General features: G+C 36.6%; 1 protein-coding gene across 2 annotated transcripts in view; it reads left to right on the forward strand.

Moving 5' to 3' along the window:
• The window catches only part of LOC106948178 (leucine-rich repeat-containing protein 4C-like), a 141571-nt gene that overhangs the window by 102076 nt on the left and 17211 nt on the right, over positions 1–22284 (forward strand). For both annotated transcript variants that reach the window (XM_015033716.1, XM_015033715.1), the window contains one exon: positions 21532–21601. The gene's annotated coding sequence lies outside the window, so the exon portion shown is untranslated. The remainder of the gene's footprint in view (positions 1–21531; positions 21602–22284) is intronic.

Consider the following 22284-nt stretch of genomic DNA (forward strand, 5'->3'; position numbering starts at 1 on the left):
GTAACTTTAGCAGAAAGAGAAATGGAAGGGAAACAGTGAGAGCATTGAACTAATCCTTTTGTAAAACTCACATGAAATCAGCGGTTGCCAGTAATGATCTTATCTGCCCCATGTCCAGATTAGTCTGCATGGCAACTCTCTTAATCAATGTGGTTGCAAACTGTGATGTGATGCGACTGCTAACATGGAGTCTTTCTGTGTCGCCCTTTCCTCTTTCCACTCACACAACCACACACACACACATGCACGTACGCGCAACTACACACACATGCCTGCAGGTTCTCTAGCTAAAGTTAAATGTCTGCCAGCTGAGCATGTCCCTCAGTTGGGCTTTTGTTCGCCTACAGCTGAAGCCCTGTAATTTGTGTGCCAGCAATTTGTCAGGACTGAAGGTTTAGGAAGGCCAGATTTCTTGAATGTTCCATACAAAATAGTCTTCATATAATCTGCAGTTGTATTCTGGAAAGTTTATTGCATAATAATTTGAGATAATAAGCAAAATTAGTAACATGTCAGAATATATATTTTGTTATTGTTTGTTTGTTCCTTAGCGCGTGCCGCATTGATGTACCTGTGTATTTAGAACTTTGTCTAATTACAAATATTAATGAAACTAGGAATCAGTTTTCTAATTGAGCAGAGAATTTATCCATACAGTGTTCCCAATTACTACTCAAATGTAATAATTTCAGAACTTTACAAAAAGACCAATACAAAAGAGTTCTGTTGTGTGTCTATGTATAGGCATGAGTGCAATTTTGCAAAATTCTAGAGTGGCTGTTTTGACAGTTTATATCCATGTTTCTCAAACTGTGGTACAGATTCTTGAGCAGCCGTTCTGAGCTGCACTCAGAAATGTTAATGATTTCAAAAAACAGATTGACTCTGGTGCCAAGAATGACACAATACTAATTCCAAATTTGCTTTGATTCATTTATATCTGAATTTGACAGTGTTCTAGTCCAAAAAATTGCTAATTGAAAAACTCATGACCACTCTTAACAGGTAAAATAATAATTAATTTCTATAGAGTTATACATTTCAAGCATGATATCAAGATGTGTGTTACACAATGTAGTACTGTTTGTTGTTTAGTGAGATAAACATTGTAAGAAGGGCAAAAAAAAACTATTTCCACTAACTAATTTCATATTGTTAATTATCTTAATGTTTATGCCATCCTGTTACAATATGACCAACCTGGAAGTCTCATCTCCTCTCTTTGTAATCAACAGACATGATTTACTAATATGGGAGCTTCCTGTATCTCCACATTTAGTGCACTTTGCTGTGGAAGGAAAAAAACAAACAAACAAAAAAAAACATAAATATGTTCTGCTCATTAGCAGAATGAAAGAAAGCAGGTGAGGAATTATTATTATTATTATTATTATTTATTATAGAGTGGATCATGCACAAAAATTTCAAGCTGATGTTTTTTTTTTTTTTTCTGTAGGCATATCTTATTGAATGCAGTCATAAAATTTATCCACACAAAATCCAAAATTTAATTTTCAATTCTAACATTAAGACTCTAAAGTCTGAAGTTTTATGAGTCTCACTGTGATTACTGTGAAATTATATACACTATGAGAAAGCTGCTCATGCTTTTCCACGTCTCCTTCTCTTGCCATTGCTTAGTACACCAATTTCTTTTTTTAATAGTATGAGGAATATATTTTCAGCTTTAACTGCAGCTGAGAAACCGAACATCTCTCCATCTCCTGGCAACCTATATGCTCAATTCTCCCCGGCTGGGTACCCAAAACTATGGAAACTCACTGCATACCAATCTCTGTGTGCAAGAAGCATGAGCATGGCATGAATCCTTACTTTCTTTATTTCTTTTTTTTTGCAGGGTACATGGAGTGCTTACTGCTTCATGCCTGCCAGGTGTGTGCTTGATTAGGTTGTAGCCTTGAAATGAAACTGCTGTGGCCACTCCGACAACTCCTACCATGGCAAAGACATGCATAGCTTATGGATAATCTGCCACTACCACGCTCTCCCACGCAGCACGCAGTATTGAGATATGCAGGGCAGTCGTAATAATGGTCCTCAGAAGATCTTAAAATTCTACAGTGACCGTCCACACATCGTTTAATTTTACTGCTGTTAAAAACAAAACGCATAGTTTGTCACTGCCTTCATGCTGAATTTGCATATGTATTAAGTGATTTCGCTAAATATTTCTAATGTATCAGTTTATTACCAATATCAACCATAATTAAGATGTAAAATCACTATAACAACTACATTTTTATATATTGCACCTCTTACAGCTTCCACTTCATGTTTTCAGTGTTTTTTAGTGTAGATAGAGACACCGTTATTGTGCTTGTGGTTGTGTCACTATATTTGCTTTGCACACACAGGGATTTATCACTTGCTTTGCTTCTGCTGCACTGTCCAACACCTGATGTTTTAGGCAGTTTTTTTTTTTTGCACATTTCTGGATGCAGCTTGTAGAAGAGTAAGTGTTGTGGCATCAGCTGTTTTTGGAATGTGTTCCAGTGCATCTTCTCTCATGAGCAAGCTGAGGCAAAGCTTTGAACTTTCTTGTTTTGATCTGTGGGCTTTTGGGTGCCAAATTAAATGCGCAGTCCATCAGGATCATCTGCAGATTAGAGACCGTAGCGCCCCGAAATATGCAGGGTAAAGGGAAGGTACGAGGCACCGTAGTGCTTTGGTTAATTTCATTTGCTTTTTCTATTTATTTTTTTCAGTTTGTTTTTGGACTTCCATATGTCTGACTGACTCTTTTTAATGTAGATCTACTCATTCACATGTTCTAGGGCATACAACCAAAGTCCCTAGACATGTTTCATTAGAAGATTTTCTCTACCTGAACAATAGACAGACAGATTTTATATATTCAACAAATGTCGAAGATGCTGTCTGTCTATTGGGAGACCTGCATCATTTGTAGCAGTTTTAATCTTCACCAAAATTCTTTCTGTGGATTTCCATCATGCATTGATGATTTTTAAGGTGATCTAAGTGTTCAGAAGTAGTCAGAGATTGAGTCATCCAGGCGTCCTTTGACAAAAATTAATTTCACCTGTTGGCCCATAAATATTCCACTTTTTCAATCTCTACCAGCAGTGCGGGAACCAATCAAAAAATGTGTCTGAAGCTGCAAAACATGATTTTTCATTATCACTTCAAAGCCAGATTTTGTAAGTGTTGTTAGGGGAACAGAAATAAAGAACATAAAACCCACATAAGACTTTGACTGACCTTCTGTGAGTATGTGAAGTCTGAGTGCTTTAAAGGTATTACAGCATTGCTTTGTTTGTTTCATATGTTTTTTGTTTATTTTTTTTTAGTTTTTTTTTTTTTTAAAGTAATTTTTTTAAAGTTCACTAGACTAGAAACATTTTCTGGACCAACAAAGTAGAAAATATTTGATGCACAAGGTTAAGAAATTATTCAGATTTCTTTGATTAAGGCATCTGAGACCTTTTTTGTCATTCAAATGTTGCATTTTTAAGTTGTCACTACAGAGTTAAGATAATTCACTATTATTTTTCTATTGTGCGTTTTTTTTTATTTATAATTACTGAAATTTTTAAACATCACCGTTTTTTTCCCCACCGGTTTGGATAACACTAATGTCTCCAACTAAATTACAACAGGACTGTATTCTGTCTGTCTGGCTAACCGTTTGGGTACTATGGCCAAAAGTATTCACTACTACCTTTACACATATGTAAATTTGAATGGCATTATGTTTGTTATTCTGCCCACCCACACTTTCCATTTATCACAGATTTGGATCTGTCATAAATAGTCGGGCCCACCACACGGTTTATGGGAGGGCCTATGTTGATTTTTGGCCATTCTTCTAGTTCCACATTTGTAAGGTCAGACACTGATTAAAGAAAGAAATTAACTAGGGCTGCAAGGTATTAAAAATGCTTCTGATAATATTAGCAAATATTATGATGACAATATCAACTGCAATATATACATACTTTATTCTTTCCTCTCTTTCTCGTCTGTGCTTTCATCTATCTGAGACCAGTGTCATTAGTGTCAGGTGTGAGCATAACCTGTCACAAGGCTTTGTCCAACAAGCTAAAGTTTACATTAGCATCTAAAATGCAAGTTCAGAACACTTGGAATATACTAGCTAACAATTATTGCACTGAAGAACAATCCTTTACGACATTAAAATTGTTCACACTAGCATTGTGATGATGATACATTTGCAATATATTGTGCAGCACTAGACCTAGCTGACTGCTGGTCTATTGTATTCTGAAGATGTTTCTATCAGGTCAGTCAAGTTCTTCGACAGACCCACAACATAATCCTACAAACTTAAACCAATTACTGATGCTTTTGTTATGCTAACTGCCAAACCCAGAGGTATCCACTGGACAAATGTTCTATGTCTATATTTATTATATATTTTATTTAAAGTAAAGTGGTCCACTTTCATTTACAATAGTTTGTATGTTTTTTTTTTTTTTTTTTTTTTTTTTTTAGTCAGTCAGTTTTTAACAGTAATTTCAATTCACGTGCTCCAATAACTCTGTTCCAGAATGACTGCAGTCCTAAGTGGATTGAGCACAGCAATTAAAAATGAAGCTGTGAAGGATGATATGCTCTGTTAAAAAGAAAATTATTGGTCTTCTGGCACTTTAAAGGAGCTTCTTTTCCTCATGCTTAATAATTGACAATCCAACTTGGGGGTGAAAGTTCCCCCAAGTTACCCATTGTAAAAAGGCCAAAACAGTCATTTCTACTAAGGGACGGAGAAGAACTTGCAGGGAACTTTGATTAGGACAAAATAAAGGCATGAATTAGTGCCTCACTGAATAAAGTGACTAAATGAAACGAGGGCCTAAACCTCGCTGATTATGTCAACAAAGGTATACCACTTTGACATACGTGTTGGCTTCCATTTGTTTCTTTGCTACAGCGGCAACATTTCTGTATATTTGGTATAAACACATCAACACAGCTCTTCTACTACGTCTGACATGGTGCAAGCAAAACAAAGTGATTTCCGCAGCATGCTTTGTGCTTTGTGCCCTGCCTCCTGTGTGTTCTAGACAGACACTCCACCACGCCTTCTCCCTTGAGATTCTAGCTGCGAGAGCACATCTCCAGTAGAAAATATCCCACTGTGAAGTTTGTGTGTATTTGTGTGCTAAGAGCATCTCCAGATAAAATTGGCTCCACTTTTGCCGTTAACACATTTAGTATTCACCAGGTTAACATGCAAGGCGGCTGAAAAGGTTAAAAAAAACAAAACAAAACAAAACAAAAATAAAACATATATGGCTCTATTTTTTTTTGTTTGTTTGGATTGTAAGTGAAAATACTATAGTTTACAACAGGATTTTTTTGCACATCAACAAATTGTAACAAACATACATACACACTGGACTAGTCAGTCCAGTGTGTATGACGCTAAGACAACGTCATGTGTTTGACGTTGTCTTAGCGTTAGTAGGGAACAGAAACGTGTGCAAGTTGTGAAACAGCTGAGGACACCTTTCGTTGTGTGTCTGTTTTCAATAACCTTTGTGTGCCAAATGAGTGTGGTCTGTATTTGACATTTATCAAGCAAGCAAAAGGTGACTGGTTTAAAAGTTTTTGTTGCCATGATAAAAATGTAAATTAGAATTTGTTTGGGAAAAAGTAAATGTTTATATTACCTCAAGCTGTAGTTTTCTTAAATAAATAACAGTACTTTGTAAGTATGTTTACATGCAAACACATTTGAGTGACAGTCAAATGGGAATAGAAAATCACATTTTGTCAGTAGGAAAATGTAGCTGTGATTTGACTTTACATTTCAGAGATAGAGTTGCTCAGTAGTCAAGACACTTTTATCCCAGCAAAGGTTTATCAGCAAGGTTTAGACCCTCATTTCATTTAGTCACTTTGAGGCACTAATGCATGCCTTTATTTTATCTTAATTGGAGGTCCTTACAAGTTCTTTCATGTCCTCTGTGGGGGAAGAAATTGCTGTTTTGGCCTTTTTCCATTGGCTTCCAGTCCATTTTAGAATGTAGTTTAAACTTGTTTATTTTTACTCCTGAAATCTCCACACAGAGATGGGGGTCATTTGAACCCCATGGATTTTTTTTTTACTCTGGGGCGGACTTGCACTGACCTGTGTATTTTTTTTTTGTTTTTAAAAGTTTTTTTTTTTTTTTTTTTTTTTTCTTGTTTTCAAAGTTGGATTTTATTTTATGATGTGCAAAAATTGTGTGCAAGTTGATTTTAAACCACGTAAAGCACTTTTTAGTGAACTATGTTGTTTAACTAACCTGCTATTGAAAAAACGATGGACTTCACCTCATTCTGTTGTTGCTGGTAGTGGAAAACTAAAGAGTAATCTCAACAGAATAGATCTACCTGAATGAATATTTATTTTAAAAGTGCAGCTGTTAATTTTCATGATTTTACTTAATCCTTTTTTTTTAAGACATATTTTTAAGTACTGTTGTGGAAAGTGGTATTAAAACCATGACTGGCAACAGCTGGCAGGTACTGTAAAACATATACTATACATATACAAGCAGAGTGCAAAGAAAGATGTTCCTACAAGCTTATCTGCTGACGTCCAATACTGATGACTCCTTTAATCTTGTGATCTTAGTCTTTTTTAATTTCCATTTTATCATTTTGCTCTATGTCCTTGATATCCTTCAGACACCTAATGACTTTCATTACAGAATATCTAGAAAAATAATCTAGAATCACATGTCATTACAGGTCTCTGGACAATCATTTGAAGGTCTTTTGATTTACTGTTATTTACCAGTTTTCCTGCATACAATATTTTTTGTTCACCAAGTCAGGAAGTTTAAAAACCTGATTGTGACCTGATTACAACCACATACAGCTTATTAGGTTTGATAAGGTTTTCTTATGCTTTTTTTTTTTTTTTGTTTTGATAGATTTCTTTCTAAAATTAGAGAATTACACATATTGATAAAGCTCTCGTGACTAATTTACATAACTGATTTTGGTCATTTCTAACAAAGTCCCACAGGAAGTTAGGTCTTTCACTTCCACCGTCTCAGCAGCTAATTCCCACTTTCACATATAGTGGTCTCCAGATTGTATTCTGCAAAGAGGTGTTGCACAACTAATAGAGTCAGGTTTGACTATAAGTAATTGCTTAGGACAATTATTAATAAAACTAGTGAATTATATAAAAAGTATCAAGCCAGGGCACCACCTGATTATCAAAAAAAATACAGAAAAATAATTCTGTCTCAGTTATTGTTCATATAAACCTGCCTGCTAAGATTCATATATTAACACTCCCACAATCTTAACACACAATGCTCAGGAAGAGCGTGGCAGATGTTACGGTCGGGCACCGGAAAGTGGTGGGGGTGTCCAGTGCACCTGTCAGTTCCTGAAACCACAAAAAAAGCCTCATAATAATTCATTCCAATGGACCAAATCTCTTAGGATTGCGGGAGGTTCAAAATAACCACAGATTAAGGGAGAAGTCCAACAATTACGTTACGTTAAACACAAACAACTTCTCTCTAACATATAAGAGTTTAACAGAAACAATTCAATGAGCTTGTCTTTCTATGGGTCCGGAAAGAGGTCTACCGTCTTCAGCCGAGGGCTCTTGTTAACCTCATGTCTAATAAGGAAGGCCCTCTGACCGCTTCGTGGTTGCCAATTTGCCTGTGGTACATCTAAGTACTTATAGCTCTCCTCAGCATCTGCTATTCTCGGTTCTGGGAGCGCAGTCCCCTCCACATGGATTACCTCACCTCTCTTTGTCTCAATCCAGCCACATTTCTTCAATTTGAATCACATTCTGATGGCCGTGCTGCAGATCCTGGAAGTGTGGACCAGTGAGTCAGTGTTTCACTCACTCTTACCACAGAGTTTGATGTCATTCATGTAGATGAGGTGACTGATATTGGCCCTATTTCTGAGTTAGTATCCATAGCCTGTGTTGTTGATGAATGTGTTTGGCTCAGGGAGTTCAGACCTATGCAGAACAGCAGTACGGAAAGAGCACTTCCTTGGTAGTAGTACATCAAAAAATTTGAATCTTCCTCTTGCAGCTCACATATTTTCTGTAAGGTTCAGGTGGGGGCAGTTTGCTGGCCAGTCAAGAACACGAAAACCATGATCGTTGAAATCAGCTTTTATTACCTTTGCCAATGTGTGCAAGTGACAAGTCCTGCTGGGAAATAAAATCAACATCTCCATGCAGCTTGTCAGCATAGGGGAGCGTGAAGTGCTCTAGAATGTCCTGGTAGATGACTGCACTGACTGTGGACTTCCGAAAACACAGTGGATTGACATGACGTGGTGCCCCAAACCATCACTGACTGTGGAAACTTGTCACTGGACTTCAACCATGATGTGGATTCTGTGCCTCTCCACTCTTCCTCCAGGCTCTGGGACCTTGATTTCCAATTCAAATACAGAATTTACTTTCATCTGAAATCACAACCATTAAACAACAGTCCAGTTCCTGTTCTCCTTAGCCCAAATTAGATGGTCTCTGGTTCGGGAGTGGCTTGACATGGGGAACGCAACATTACCCTTAATCTAGTATTAATGTGTGGTGTCTACTCTGGAAAGGAATTTTGCTTGACTATTCTCTCAAGGCTGCAGTTCTCCATGTTGCTGGAACACCTTTTTCCGACCACACTTCTTCCTTCCTCTCAATGTTCTGCTAATGCATATGTTTGGAACAACCAACTTCATTAGCAATGACTTTCAGAACAATGCAAGCAAAACAAGTAAGAATAAAATACGTGTCGATTACCGTCACCCACTGCTTATTCAAAGAAAGCAAGTAAAACAACGTGTTTTACATATATGGGTTTTATATTGATGCAATTTAATAATTGTATTGGCCAAAAGAGTCCAACCATTTCAAAGAGATCTTTAGAGGTCTTTGATTCTACGCGAAGATCAAAATCATGCTCCTAACACGTCTGCATTATGAGAGCACACAGTGATCTATAGAATTCTACTGAGTGATGACCCATGCAGAGGTTCTGCCTCAATAATTAAAGTTCACTGCCTTTCCATTTCACATCTTTTATTGCTTAATTTAATTTGGCATGGGACACAAAAATAAATAAATAAAGAGCACTTTAGAATCTAATTGATGCTGGATTCTCCCCCGTCCTGCATCATCAGCATTCTTCCTCTTCAGCCAGTGAACTTAACTAGGAGGGGGATGGAGCTCAGAGTAATATAAAGGTTAAGGGGAAAGGCAAAGAGAGGGATGAACAAGGATAGAGGAAGGAAGTTACGATATTGAACAGGAGATGATGATTTTATTTCTTCATCATCTGTTGTTGGCTTGTAGCTTTAAAGGTAAATTTTATTTTTTTTCTGCTGCTGTTGTGAGGACGACTGGGCCTTGGGTTGTTTCTATTTGAGGTATAATAAATAGTGCAAGCCCATCACCCCCAGGTGTCCATATCACATATCACAGTTGTCCCTCAAACGAAATGGGAAAGCACACATTGCTTTAATTCTTCACCTTCTTTTTATCTGGTTTTGGTGGTAAAAACACTGTAGTGAAAAAACTCCTGGGGTCTGACACTATTGCGATGTGAGATTTCTTACGTACAACCTAAGCTGCTAAGGAACACTTTACCTTTGCAACAATGTCATCTTAATTACGTGATTGCTCAAAACCAGCACCGAGAGAAGGTCTGGATCTTCCCCTTGATAATGAAACATGAAAGAAGTTCACTGAGACAGGTTTGAAGGCACGAGAGCCTCTGCATACGTCTGACAACTCTCATTTTGACTTTTTATAGCTATGGGGGACCTCCCAAATGACCCCAATATAAGAATGCATATGACACCTTAGTTCATTAGGAGGAACAGGGAACAGTAAGGAAGTCTTTTGTTGGCTCCCATGATAACGGCTTAATGCCTAGAGCAGAGCATGGAGACTCATGTTTATAAAGCCAACTCAGCCCCACTTCTCTGGCATCCAATAATTCACTCTGGTCCAGATGGAAAATAAGTGTCATCTAGACATTCACACCTTAAGTTCATTCGAAATAAGGCGTGGAATGGAGCAGAATGATAAAAGGAAAACACTGGAGGGACAAGGGAGAAAAAAGTGACTTTTTTAATGACTCTAGGGTGTAATGGGAATGCTGTTAATGAGGACGACTGGAATAAAAAAAAAAAAAAAAAAAAAAAAAAAAAGTCCTTCCCATGTAGAAACAAGCAAGCCCGGGAGGAACCAGAAGTACCACTCAACTCAGTTTGCCCCATGTGTTTAAAGCTGAACGAAGCTATCCATAACTATTAAACCACATAGGTGTGCGATGAATAGAGTTTGACTATGAGGAAGGCAAAGCTGGTATTGAGAACGAACAGCTCCAGCTTTATTTCTCCTTCTCTCAGAGAGACAGTGGCGGCTCTCTTGTGAAGATCAGAAAGGTGGGAGATGGAAATTGAGCAGTAGTGGGAGAAAGAAGGAGAAGAGAGCGACTGTTGCCCCAGGAGGTAACAACTCTAGTCAGTTATTCCTCTGAGGCTTATCCTACTGCTCTTGAATTTCCAACTCTGAATGAAAAATAAATAACATCTTCACACGCCCTCCTTTTCTTGCAGGAAAGAGCGCTTTCTTAGCGGGCCGAGGTATTCACGCAGTCAACCCTTAATCTCTACTCTTTCAGTTAGACTTTTGTTAGACAATAACATACAAATGTAGGGGAGCACAATAGGTCCATGTTGTCGAAACTAGGCTGAGCTGAAAAACTCTGAGAAACCTTCAAATGGAAAACATTTCTCACCACAGAACTAATGTACTTAGAAGAAATGTTTTACATTGTTAGCATGCCTAAACCATACCTCTGTGACTATACAAGACTTCATACACATTTTCAACTATCCCCATGAATCTGTAAACAGTGCAGAAGGCTTACATTTGCTAGCACTACAACATCGCCCGCCTTTCACTCAATCAAAGCTAGCTTTATGTTATGGCCGAGTGGTGCTATAATTTTGGGAATAGAAAACCGCAGCCGTCTTTTCTTAATTCATCTAAATTAGGAAGGCTTCCCATTACAAAGCATGCTCTGACCTGCATTACAGCTTAGAAGTCATGCATCTGCATTTGCTAAACATTTACTGTCCTTTGAATGGTCTTTGTCCTTCTTCATTTAGCCGATTACTCTTCATGATAACCTGCACACTGTGGTATTGGACGCATTACTCTACCTGTGAAGTCTGAGTGCTTCTCCTGTGATAACAGCCAGTATCAAGGCACACAGTACAATGCGCCTTATCTCTAGTCTGATGGAGCATTTTCTTCTCGTGCAAACAACACTGGCAGAGTATTGTAGCTCGGGGTGACAGACAGTGAAACTCAAGTCTGGTGAAAGATTGTTCTGGAAAGCACTAAAAGACTGATTGCTGTTTCAAGACAGAGCCACTTAGACAATTCATCATGACCAGTTTTCTCTGCTATTTGATGTACATAAGCTTTGCAGAAGAAATCAAGTCATATCTATCACATAAAAACACATTGTGAACCATAAGAAAAGTACTACTGCTTGGCTCTGGGAAGACACAGATTTACACATACGCTAACGTACATTCTCACTTTCTCTCCTCTTCCGTCTTCTCTCCTACTGACTCTATTTAGCGCACAGATATTAAACACTATAATATGGTCTCTGGGTTTCATCCCCCTGCTGATATCATGTCAGCATTCCCTTCCTTAAGTCTGTTATCAACTTCAACTTCTAATACCTGTAATCAACCCTGTGCTTAGTGCTGTCCTCACAATATAAATCCGCTTAAGAATCCGCCTAGCTGTGAACCCAAAAAAAAAAAAAAGCAAATAGACTGTGGCCGTAGCCCCATAAAAGTATTGTGCATAATTTTCCATGTTATAATAAAATATGTACCTGTGGATGTTCTGAAAGGTAGATCAAAAATAATTCCTCTGCAAATCAAAATGTAATTAATACATCTAATATTCTGTCATACATATGAACTGAGGTGAAACGTTGCATTAATTACATTACTTACATCACATATAGTTATTTTCCACAACTTCACACATAAACTCTCCATCGACTGGTAAAAAAAAAATGTTATTACCACAATCAGAAAGTACTGTGTGAAAAAATAAATAGTGTAATTTAGAAACTATTAAAAAGAGAGCTGCAAATATCTTATTAAAGTTCATTTGAAGCAACCTATTAGAAATATTTTTTGTTGTTAGTTTAGGGACATTCCACTACTTGGCAAGATCATGAAATAGCCCTCAAGAACAGCATGCATATTATTCTAGATTGGAAACATTCTTCTAAATACACATGCACAGCAGTGAATGAGGTGAATCTCAAGCAACCCCTTATTCAAGGCTCATTTCTGTTTTGTAAAACGTAGGAGTTGCGTTCATCTCGTGGGGAGTGGGGAACGATACTCAGAAGGTGATTCTTGGAGCTGGAAATGAATCATCTTTTATGGAGAGGTTTTTGCTGGAGTTTGCCAGAATGGATCTCGGAAGGGGCTCTTTACAGGCACCTTAAATGAAGGAGGTGTTGAGGAGGCAAAGAATACGGTGCAGTGCGAATGACTTACGGTAACCAGAGTTACTTATACTGGAGGTAACTATTAAACAGATAGTTACCTTGAAACGTTTAACTATTTTTGTCATTCATTTTAGCTAAGAGAAGCTACATTCATTACACAGAGTGAAATATTTCAAGTTTTTGTTTTTGCTGATTTTGGCTAACAGATAATGAAAAATTAAAATTTGGTAATTCATAGAATTGGAATTTTAAACACCATAAAAAAGAAGATATTTTAAACAGAAATGTCAAGCTAAAACACTGTATTGGGCCTCCATTTGCATGGATTGCTGCATCATTGTAGCCTCTGGCAATGCTAAGGTGTAATCAGGCCAATCATCAATGACCTCATACTGCACTTCAGGCAACGTGGATTATGTGCCTCTCTGCTCTTTCTTCACACTCTGGGATCTTGATTTCAAAATGAAATGCAAACTTTATTTTTATCTGAAATGAGGACTTTGGACCACTGAGCAATCGTCCAGTCTCTGGTTCAGAAGTTGCTTGAAACAAGGAATGCAACATGTGTAGGATTCATCTGTGGACAGCGACTTTCAGTGACCCTCAGTTCACTCCTTTATTCTTGAATGAAGTGTGCTTGACAATCCCTTCAATGCTATGGCTATCTCTGTAGCTGGTGGACATTTTCTGTCCACACTTTTCCCATCCACTCAACTTTCTATGAATATGCACGGACGTCACACTCTATTTCAGTGGCAGTAGCCTTTTGTGTATTACACTCTTTGTAGATCAATGACTGTCTTCTGTTAAATAGTGACCTTTAAAACAATTCTGCTCAGTACTTCTGTTTTTATCATAGTACCATAGTAATATGTGGTATCATAGTACCAGAATGCACATATCACTATGCACAGAAGATTATTAAACAATGATTTCCCCCCTGCCATTTTTTGCTGAAACAAAATGCATCCTGGATAAATAATGTATGTATATTAACATCATTCTCCAAGCAAAAGAAACAAATATATATATATATATATATATATATATATATATATATATATATATATATATGCAAGTTGAAGCTGTACTTAGAAACTTATTGGGATACAACAAGGCAAAATGTGAATTCTTGCCATTTCTCAGCTACTCTTAACAATTTTATGAGGATAGTGATACTGATATTTGTGTAAATATCCTGTAAGTTGCGGAAACAAGTTTTTAATATCAGTCTAGCTTGACACTTAATCACCTTTCTCTTCTGAATTGGCAGAGCTTATTCATTAAATTGGTTGTTTTCCAGGAGCAAAGTTCTGTGAACAGAATAGGAGTCTCGGTCATTCCACAACCCTAAAACTTCATCAGATTACTTTGTTTATTCCGCAAAACATTTTGAACGTGGTGTGTAGGAGCATCGTGGTGTTGGCTCTGCTGAAGATCATAAAAATAGGGTCTGCCCTTTTTAAAATAGCTTTTAAGAAGAAGTATTGTGTGGTAAAATAAAAGATAAGAGTTTGAGTTGTATGCTTATTTATGAAAATATGAAATTCAAACAAGTTAATAAGCTACATTTGTTAGAAACTTTTTTCTTCTTTTTTTTATTATCCCCAGTATGTTTTTTTTTTTTCTACATTGATATAAATATTTAACTAGCCTCATTACAGAACTCATTAATCTAGGTGTCAATAAAATAAACTTTATAGGGCTAATCAGATATTTGCATCCTCTCAACATTTGTGTGAGCACAATTAATTTGGGCGTTATAATTAATCTGAGACAATATTGTTCTTAAAAGTGTAATGAAAATGTTGAAATAATTAATTAATAAAATATTTTTCCAGATTACTAAATCAAAGATTTATCAAACAATTGTCACTGTGAATTTTAATGATTTGGGACAATATCCCAAACCAAACCATTTTAAGAACAGAATAAGGAAGAGAAAAAACATCAGCATTTCTTATATCCCTGCGTGTTTTAAAACTAATATAGAAAACTAATCTGTGAATATATTAAAAGGAAGATATACAAATTATGCAACAGCAAACAATGAGGAAGTTCTATGTTAGAGAAAAGGCCTAAAATCAAAAGCAGATAAATTACCTTAAGAGCATGGCCTCATGGGGTTAATAGAAATCAAACAAGAAGTTAGCTCTCATACCAAATGGGGCACCGTTTGACGCCTGCTGTTTAATTTCTGGAGGAAAATCCAAATGAGTACAAAGAACAGAAGGGAGAAATTAATTTGTCAGTTTGCCTCTTCAACTACTGCACTCATCTGTTTCTGAAGAAAGACTCACTTGGTGACTCACCATAATGTCCATCACACCAGGAAAATGAAATGAATAATGACAATATAAAATTCCCTCTGCTGCTTTCTCCTCTTCCCTTTTTGTCTTTCACCTTCTTTGCTCACATATCACACTCATTTGCCAAAAGGTTTCTTTATGCCGCCTTGGCTTTTCTTCTAAATTTGTATTCGACTTTCTCCCACTCCAAGGCTTTCTTCTCTCAGCTGTATACTTTTTATTTTTGTCCTTGCCCGCTCCCTTCATCATCCTATGCTTTTGTTGTTTTTAAGAGATTGTGCCTATTTAATGTCTTTGTTTTTCTGCTAATTAACAGGGTGGCAAATGATTGAAATCATACAAACACTGATTTACATAGAACACATCCATTTTAGTGTGTTGTCCATTCCATATCAACAGTGGCACAGGTTCTACTAACTATTGCCAGAATCACAAATTACAGGGTTGAAATATGCTATGTATTACCTTTATTTTTTCTTCCCTTTACATTTTTGTTTGTACATAGCATGTAGGGGGATCAACCTGTGGCTCTGCAGAAGTGTTAAGCAAGCACTCTTTTTTTTTATAACCAGCTGATTGAGTTTGTTTTCTCACCTTCTCCTTGACAATAATTCATGTCTTTTCTATGAGGTTAAGGTCAGGTGAGTTTGCTGGCCAATCACACAAATGGTCAGGTACTGGTACTTCCGGGAGTATGGGCAGGTGCTAAGCACTGCTGGAGAATAAAATAAGCATCTTCATAAATCTCATCATCAGACGAAAGTACAATGTGTTCGAAAATGTGTGGGCAAAATGTCTCTGCTGAGCTTGGACTGGATAAACCACAGTGGACCAACACCAGCAGATTACATGGTTTCCCAAATCATTACTGACTGTGGAAACGTTACCCTGGACCTCAAGTGACTTGGATTCTACACCTTTTTAAGACTGATGTATAATCACATGTTTAAGGTTCGAATTGAGTGCACATGAACCAAACAAGTGTTGTTGCTTTTATGCTTGACACTTCCTATTCAGAGAGCTTAACACCTAAGCAGCTCTCCATCCCGCATGTACTGAGATTCCTAAATCTGTCAGTATTACCCTGATCAGGATTTTTATAAAAATCTATGTAGATGGTTTAGCGGGGAAAACTCGTCTGGTTTCTAAAGGCCTACATTTGACTGTCCCACCCCTCTTCCTTCCATTATTTCGTCAGACTGAGAACCTGCAGTCAACTAAGTTTTACAGATCACACTGATTAATGGCCCCATATGTTGCAACTTGTTCTTGACTCTGAACCAGGTTTTATTTATTGACTTTTATGGAGTCAAATACTAAAATCAGTCTAACCTAGTCTGTCTTCCTAATCCTGAAACTGAAGAATTCAAAGTCAAGGTTTGGGGAGACAGAATGGCTTTTCATATCCCAGTCAGAACAGATCTTCCTGAATAAGACTTGACAATTTTGGACAGAAGGCAAACCGCACGCAGTCCAGAATGTTCTTCCACACAAATACCTTGCCCCTTGCTCTATTTGATTACTCAAAGTGGCAATACTTTATGCTTGATGTACATTTCAATTATTTTATATATGGAAAATTATGTCCTAGGTTGTGTTTGAGGTTTGTGCAAATTTGTACATATTTTTTTCATTGATCATTGTTCAATATGATCGATGCCCCTAACTACACATAGTCGGCATTTTGCTCCAACTTTGATCCAAAAGTTGGCTGAAAGAAAACCAAAGACAAAAGAACACATTTTTTGTTTGTTCCCGTGCTCTGTAATGTCTTTGTTACTCCATAGACCAATCTGTCAGCCTTTATTGCTTCCAGAACATATTGTATCCCTCCCCTGAAGCTAGAATCCCCTTTGGACCAAATGCTAATTCAGTCAGGCTCTTAATCAGACATATTAATTCCATATCTACCCTGATTGCGCTAATTCCACTCTGGTGTGATGTTTTTGATTTTTTTTCCCCCTCCTCAACGCATCTCTTTTTGGAGCAAAAAATACTGTAGTACCAATCAAGAGCTTTTAAACATTTAATCCCAAAAAATTATATTAAAACATGGATGTAAAAATTAATATGCTGGTCACTAAACTTAGAGTGAATCAGAATTGATGGGAAGTTGGATGAAAATGTAAACATTTCAGAAAACCTGATAAAGGCCGTAAATGGGGAAATTATTACGTTTGCCAAGCTATGTCTTTAAAATGACTTTACTGTACATCACTCAGCGCGCTCTTTCTAATGAAAAACTGGAATCTGGCAATGATTGCCACATTTTTTGGCATCTTAAGTGTTTGTCTATATTTAGGAAAGTCTGTGAGTAACTATGTTCATAGACTGCACAAGCGCAGACATGCACACACTGAAATACTGACAATATGTTAAAAAAATCCTGTAAGCTCACATGTTGTCTAGTAAACGTGGTGTACATCCCAGACATGTGTGATTCGATATCAAATGAAAATGTATCAAAGTACATATTTAGCTGAATTTTGAATGATTTAGTGTACATGATGTCACATACAGAATTAATTAGTACCAGGCAATTGTACTCCATCTTAATGCCCACTAGTGGCAGATCCAGAAGATTTTACATGGGGACTGGGAGGCTAGTTACTATTTACATTTACTCCTTTACAATGAAATCATGCTAAATGAAACCATGTCTGATTTCAGGGTAAATTAGCTGTTATATTAAGATTTACTATTTACATTCTTACCTATTTATTTTAAGCAGTCTGACAATCAGTCTAATTAATATGGTTTAACTGGGTGATGCCTTGCTGTGACATTGATCATATGGAGCTGCCTTTGTAACTTCAACCCCCAAAACAGCAAGCCATAAACATTTCACACATTTTAAATATTCAGAAACTCTTCTTGAATTTATCACAAGCAAAATCTAACATGCAAAATTTGCTGATACTCTAAGAAATCACATGCGAGAGTCACTGTCAGAAACTGATAATTTGATAAAGCGACGTATAAAACCGTGATCATCTTCATTGCAAACTTCATTGGATTTTAACTTTTTGTGCTGACACATAACCTGGAGAAAGTGGCTCCTCAGATGTCAGTGTGCTCGTTACACACTAGCATGTGTGGTCGCTGTGCAAGAGGTAGAAAGCATTTAATGCAGGGACATAGCCAGATTTTTCAGGAATCTCAAGATTATATTTATAAATATAGAATTTTTGGTGGCTCAACATTTATGTTGAAGGCTATAAAAGACTTCTGGACAAAAAAACATAAGATTTATATGTTTTTTTTTTTTAGGTTATAAAACTGGGGAGGGCAGCAGGGGAGTAAAAGTCTACTGGAGGGGGTAGTTGCCCCCTCCTTTGCCTCCTGTAGTTCTGTCCACATTGTCAGCTAATGTGTTTTGTCTTGTGGAATCATGTTGATCTGGAATCCATGTGCACTGTGCAATGATTCTGTCTGTCTGTCTGCCTGTCCACCGAAAACACATACATTTACCATTAGATAATGACAAATGGCTAACAGAGCTAAGCTTATTTCACCACTTCTCCTCTGGGAGTCTATTCTCAGCATACTACAAACTGCACTGCCTCTCCCCACAAAATATCCTAATTGAACAAGTGGCTGCTCACCCATTTGATTCAGCATGGTATGCTTTTCTGGTCTGATTCAGAGGGTGATGTAGTGTGACCAGCAGGTCAAAATATGTTGACTTTTTGGAGCAGAAGACACTGATATTAGTCATGATTTGTTGCAGCAATGCTCTTTGAGACAAGGATGTTATTTTTGAAAAAAAAGAGAGAAGTAGAATATGGCTTAGTTGGTCTTGACTTAATGGTTTTATGTGGATGAATGATGTTAAATTAGTAATGAGAAAACGAAACTCTTGCAGTCACGCAAAGACGTCAGTAAGACCACTGAATGATGCAGTCGTTTTTTATTTACTAAACTTACTGCTGGAATATATATATACTGCTCAAAAAAATAAAGGGAACACTCAAATAACACATCCTAGATCTGAATGAATGAAATATTCTCATTGAATACTTTGTTCTGTACAAAGTTGAATGTGCACAACAGCAGGTGAAATTGATTGTCAATCAGTATTGCTTCCTAAGTGGACAGTTTGATTTCACAGAAGTTTGATTTACTTGGAGTTATATTGTGTTGTTTAAGTGTTCCTTTTATTTTTTTTAGCAGTGTGTATATATATATATATATATATATATATATATATATATATATATATATATATATATTTTTTTTTTTTTTATGTAATTTTTGGGAAAAAATGCATAGGTTATATTTTGTTCTACAGAATCAATGCTACAGACTGACATTATAGAAACATATCTCACTTTATCTGCTTTTGAACTGCCAGCTGTTTTTTTGGTAATCTGCGCATTTAAGCTTTGCATAGATCTTACAGATATATTCTAAAATACTCACTTAAGAACCAAAATGAAAAACATAATGATATATCACTTTGGAGTATGATGACAAAAGGCATGTTTGTTTTTTTTTTTTTTGTGTGTGTCAGAGTGTGTTTAAAGAATGAAGGTGGGGTGAAGGGGGGTGTTGCAATATTGATGCTGTTGATAGTAACAGCGGTGATAATGCTCACAACAACAGATTCTATATCCATCATCTACTTGGTAATATAAATGTATCATTTTAAAAGTGGTTTAAGCTTTACAGCTCTGCACTGTCAGCTGTAAACACAGCATGTTGTGCTGTGTTTACGATCCATTCATTTAATCACTTTCATTGCAGTTCTTCTCAGTCGCTTTGGTACATTTCTCAAATCATCCTCGACATTATTTGTGAAACAGTGTATTTCTTAAGACATTCCATACAAACAGCAAAACACTATGGACTACCCGCAAAAGCCAGCACCTTCCTCAATATCCTTGTTTCATCTCTCAAAAGCAAACATCTGCGTTAGTGAACATGCCAGTGCCACCAGTGTTACAAGTCTTTGTTTCATTGACTATGGGAAAGGCAGTGGAATTCCTTAGTCAGGTCAATATCACAGTAAACTCTTGAGGGATGTTCCACAGTAAATTACGGCTGAAGTTTTCATGATAAATATTGAATGTTGGAATTGTGGGAGACCAATGCTTAGAGAGTGAACAAGATTCACATTTATGCTTTTACTGTAATTTGTTGACAGACAAAGAAACCTTATCTGTGTATGTGTCTGGTGGTTATGTGTTTTACATCTCCTTGATGAGGAAAAAAATCCTCAGCGGGATTAAGGAATGCAGCTAAAATTCAGTTGATGGGTGATAGTCACTGAGCATTAAATTTTTATTCTCAGTCGCCCACTTAATTCTTAAATATGGAAAAAAAAAGAGACCTATGTCGCATCAGAAGTATTGTTCCCAATTCGAACACCTATTTTTTTTTTCTTACCCCTAATACAGACTACAAAACAGAGAGGAAATGGAAGCAGAACTCGATCTTCTACAAAGTATTTTCTCATATTTCAACCAATATTGACCTATTTAGTGATACACCAACGTATGCAGTGAAAAGACAACATTAAACATTTCATGGTTGCTCAAGTTGCAGAATGCTGGTAGGCAATCAGACACTTTGGTACCCAAGATTCTGTTGAATCTGCAAATTATGGTCATTGTATCATTATTCACTGTAAAGTTCTGTATTTCTGCTTCATTGTATGAACTGTACCTTTGTTGTGATTTAACTTATGCATGGAGGAGCTTCCCTCTTAATGCCACTGGCATTCATTTTCAGCCTGAGATTATTTGAAACTCACACTTGAGTAAAATTGTTACTGCGTGACACTTCCCCTCATTTGGATGAACGTCGGTACTGCTGTGTATTTTGAGGTAATCCCAAATACACAATTCTACTGATAAAACTACTTAGGAGACCCTGAAAAAAACTTCCTGAGAGTTTTATCTAACAACCCTCGAACAATATTTTATCTTAAGTTCAACAAATGTAAATGTGGAATATTCCCCTTTTTTCATTCATTGTTGGATTTTCAGGTGCACAGCATATAGGGACTAATGCGCTTGTGGCATTCCACGGCTGTTATCCGAGTGTCATTTTAAAATAATGTGACAGTACATTTAACATTTGTGAACCCAAAAAACAAAGTTTGGTGTGATAAGCACACACATTTATATTCTGTTGTTAATCAAACACACACTTATTTGCACAGTTTCTACACGGTACTGTTGTGTGGCATGAAAGATAGAAACCTTAATCTCTGTTTGCTTTCCTTCTCAATAATTTATTTACCAGAGGCCATCCTCATTGACTGTGTACCAAACTCACACTGTGCATTTATTTGTGTGTGTGTGTGTGTGTGTGTGTGTGTGTGTGTGTGTGTGTTTGTTGCAGAGCCTTACTCAAGGCTTTATAGAATTGAATATTGCATTGACCCTCAGGAATGAGGTTTTCTAGGCATCTAGGAGCATATATTGTAGTCACTCTTAAGCAAAATCTCAAAGTCACAATTACGAACATCTGTGAGGGAAACAGTAGTACAGAAAACATTTTTTCTCAATAAGGAGTGCATTAAAGTAGATGTATTTGCATTAGATGTATAAGTCAACTATATTTTATTTGTAATTTCTTAATCAAAAGGTGTACTTACTAAAGCCTGTGGTAAGGAAAATTAATAAAATGTTTTGTTTTCTCAAGAATGACCTATGCTTATACCTTGTTTCTTGTATTTACAGGCACGCATGTTGGACTGGAAGCTGGAATAAAAATGACTAGAAGTCAAAGTACAAGTTATTGAACTGGCAGGTATGAAGTAAGCTTGAAATGGGAATTTGGTCACCTTGACCTTCTTTCTATCATTAGTGTATTTTTGGAATTCTTGGAAAAGTACAAAATCAGAGAATGAATTATGAATGGAGCCTTTACTGTTAAAAAACAGTGCAATACAACAATGAAAAATAAAAATCTGTAGCAGACTAAAATATATCATCTGTCTTTAAATAGATGGTTTTAATGCATCAAACACTGTACAAATCAAAAGCACAGTGTTTTTTAGTTAAAATAAAATAAAATGTGTTCTATTTTAACAGTAAAAATTATATTATTATGCAGAACAATTATAATCTGTAATTTTTCTTTGTTTAATCCTTAAAAATAGAAAAAAAAATGCTGAACTGTTTGAAAGATACTTAAAATTGCTTGACAGCCTATTAGGAAAAATAATCATCCAGGTTATTAAGAACATTAGACTGGAACAGTGCTGGCACTAAAGGATGCGCTGGGTCCTTCAAAGTAGCATCACTTTCTTGGGCAGCTTTATGACCAGGCAGAGCAATCACTGAAGGTAACGACTCCCACTAGAAGGTTTACTTCCCAATAACCAACCCGTAAAGGACAACAAATATGTTCTAATTACCTAACTAATGAAGTCTTGTTTTAGGGTTGCTGTTGTTTTTTTTTGTTTTGTTTTTTTTGACCACATATTGTTG

This window comes from Poecilia latipinna, unplaced genomic scaffold (assembly GCF_001443285.1).
Source record: "Poecilia latipinna isolate Pla-1442-1.1 unplaced genomic scaffold, P_latipinna-1.0 Scaffold277, whole genome shotgun sequence".
Taxonomy (NCBI): Eukaryota; Metazoa; Chordata; class Actinopteri; order Cyprinodontiformes; family Poeciliidae; genus Poecilia; species Poecilia latipinna.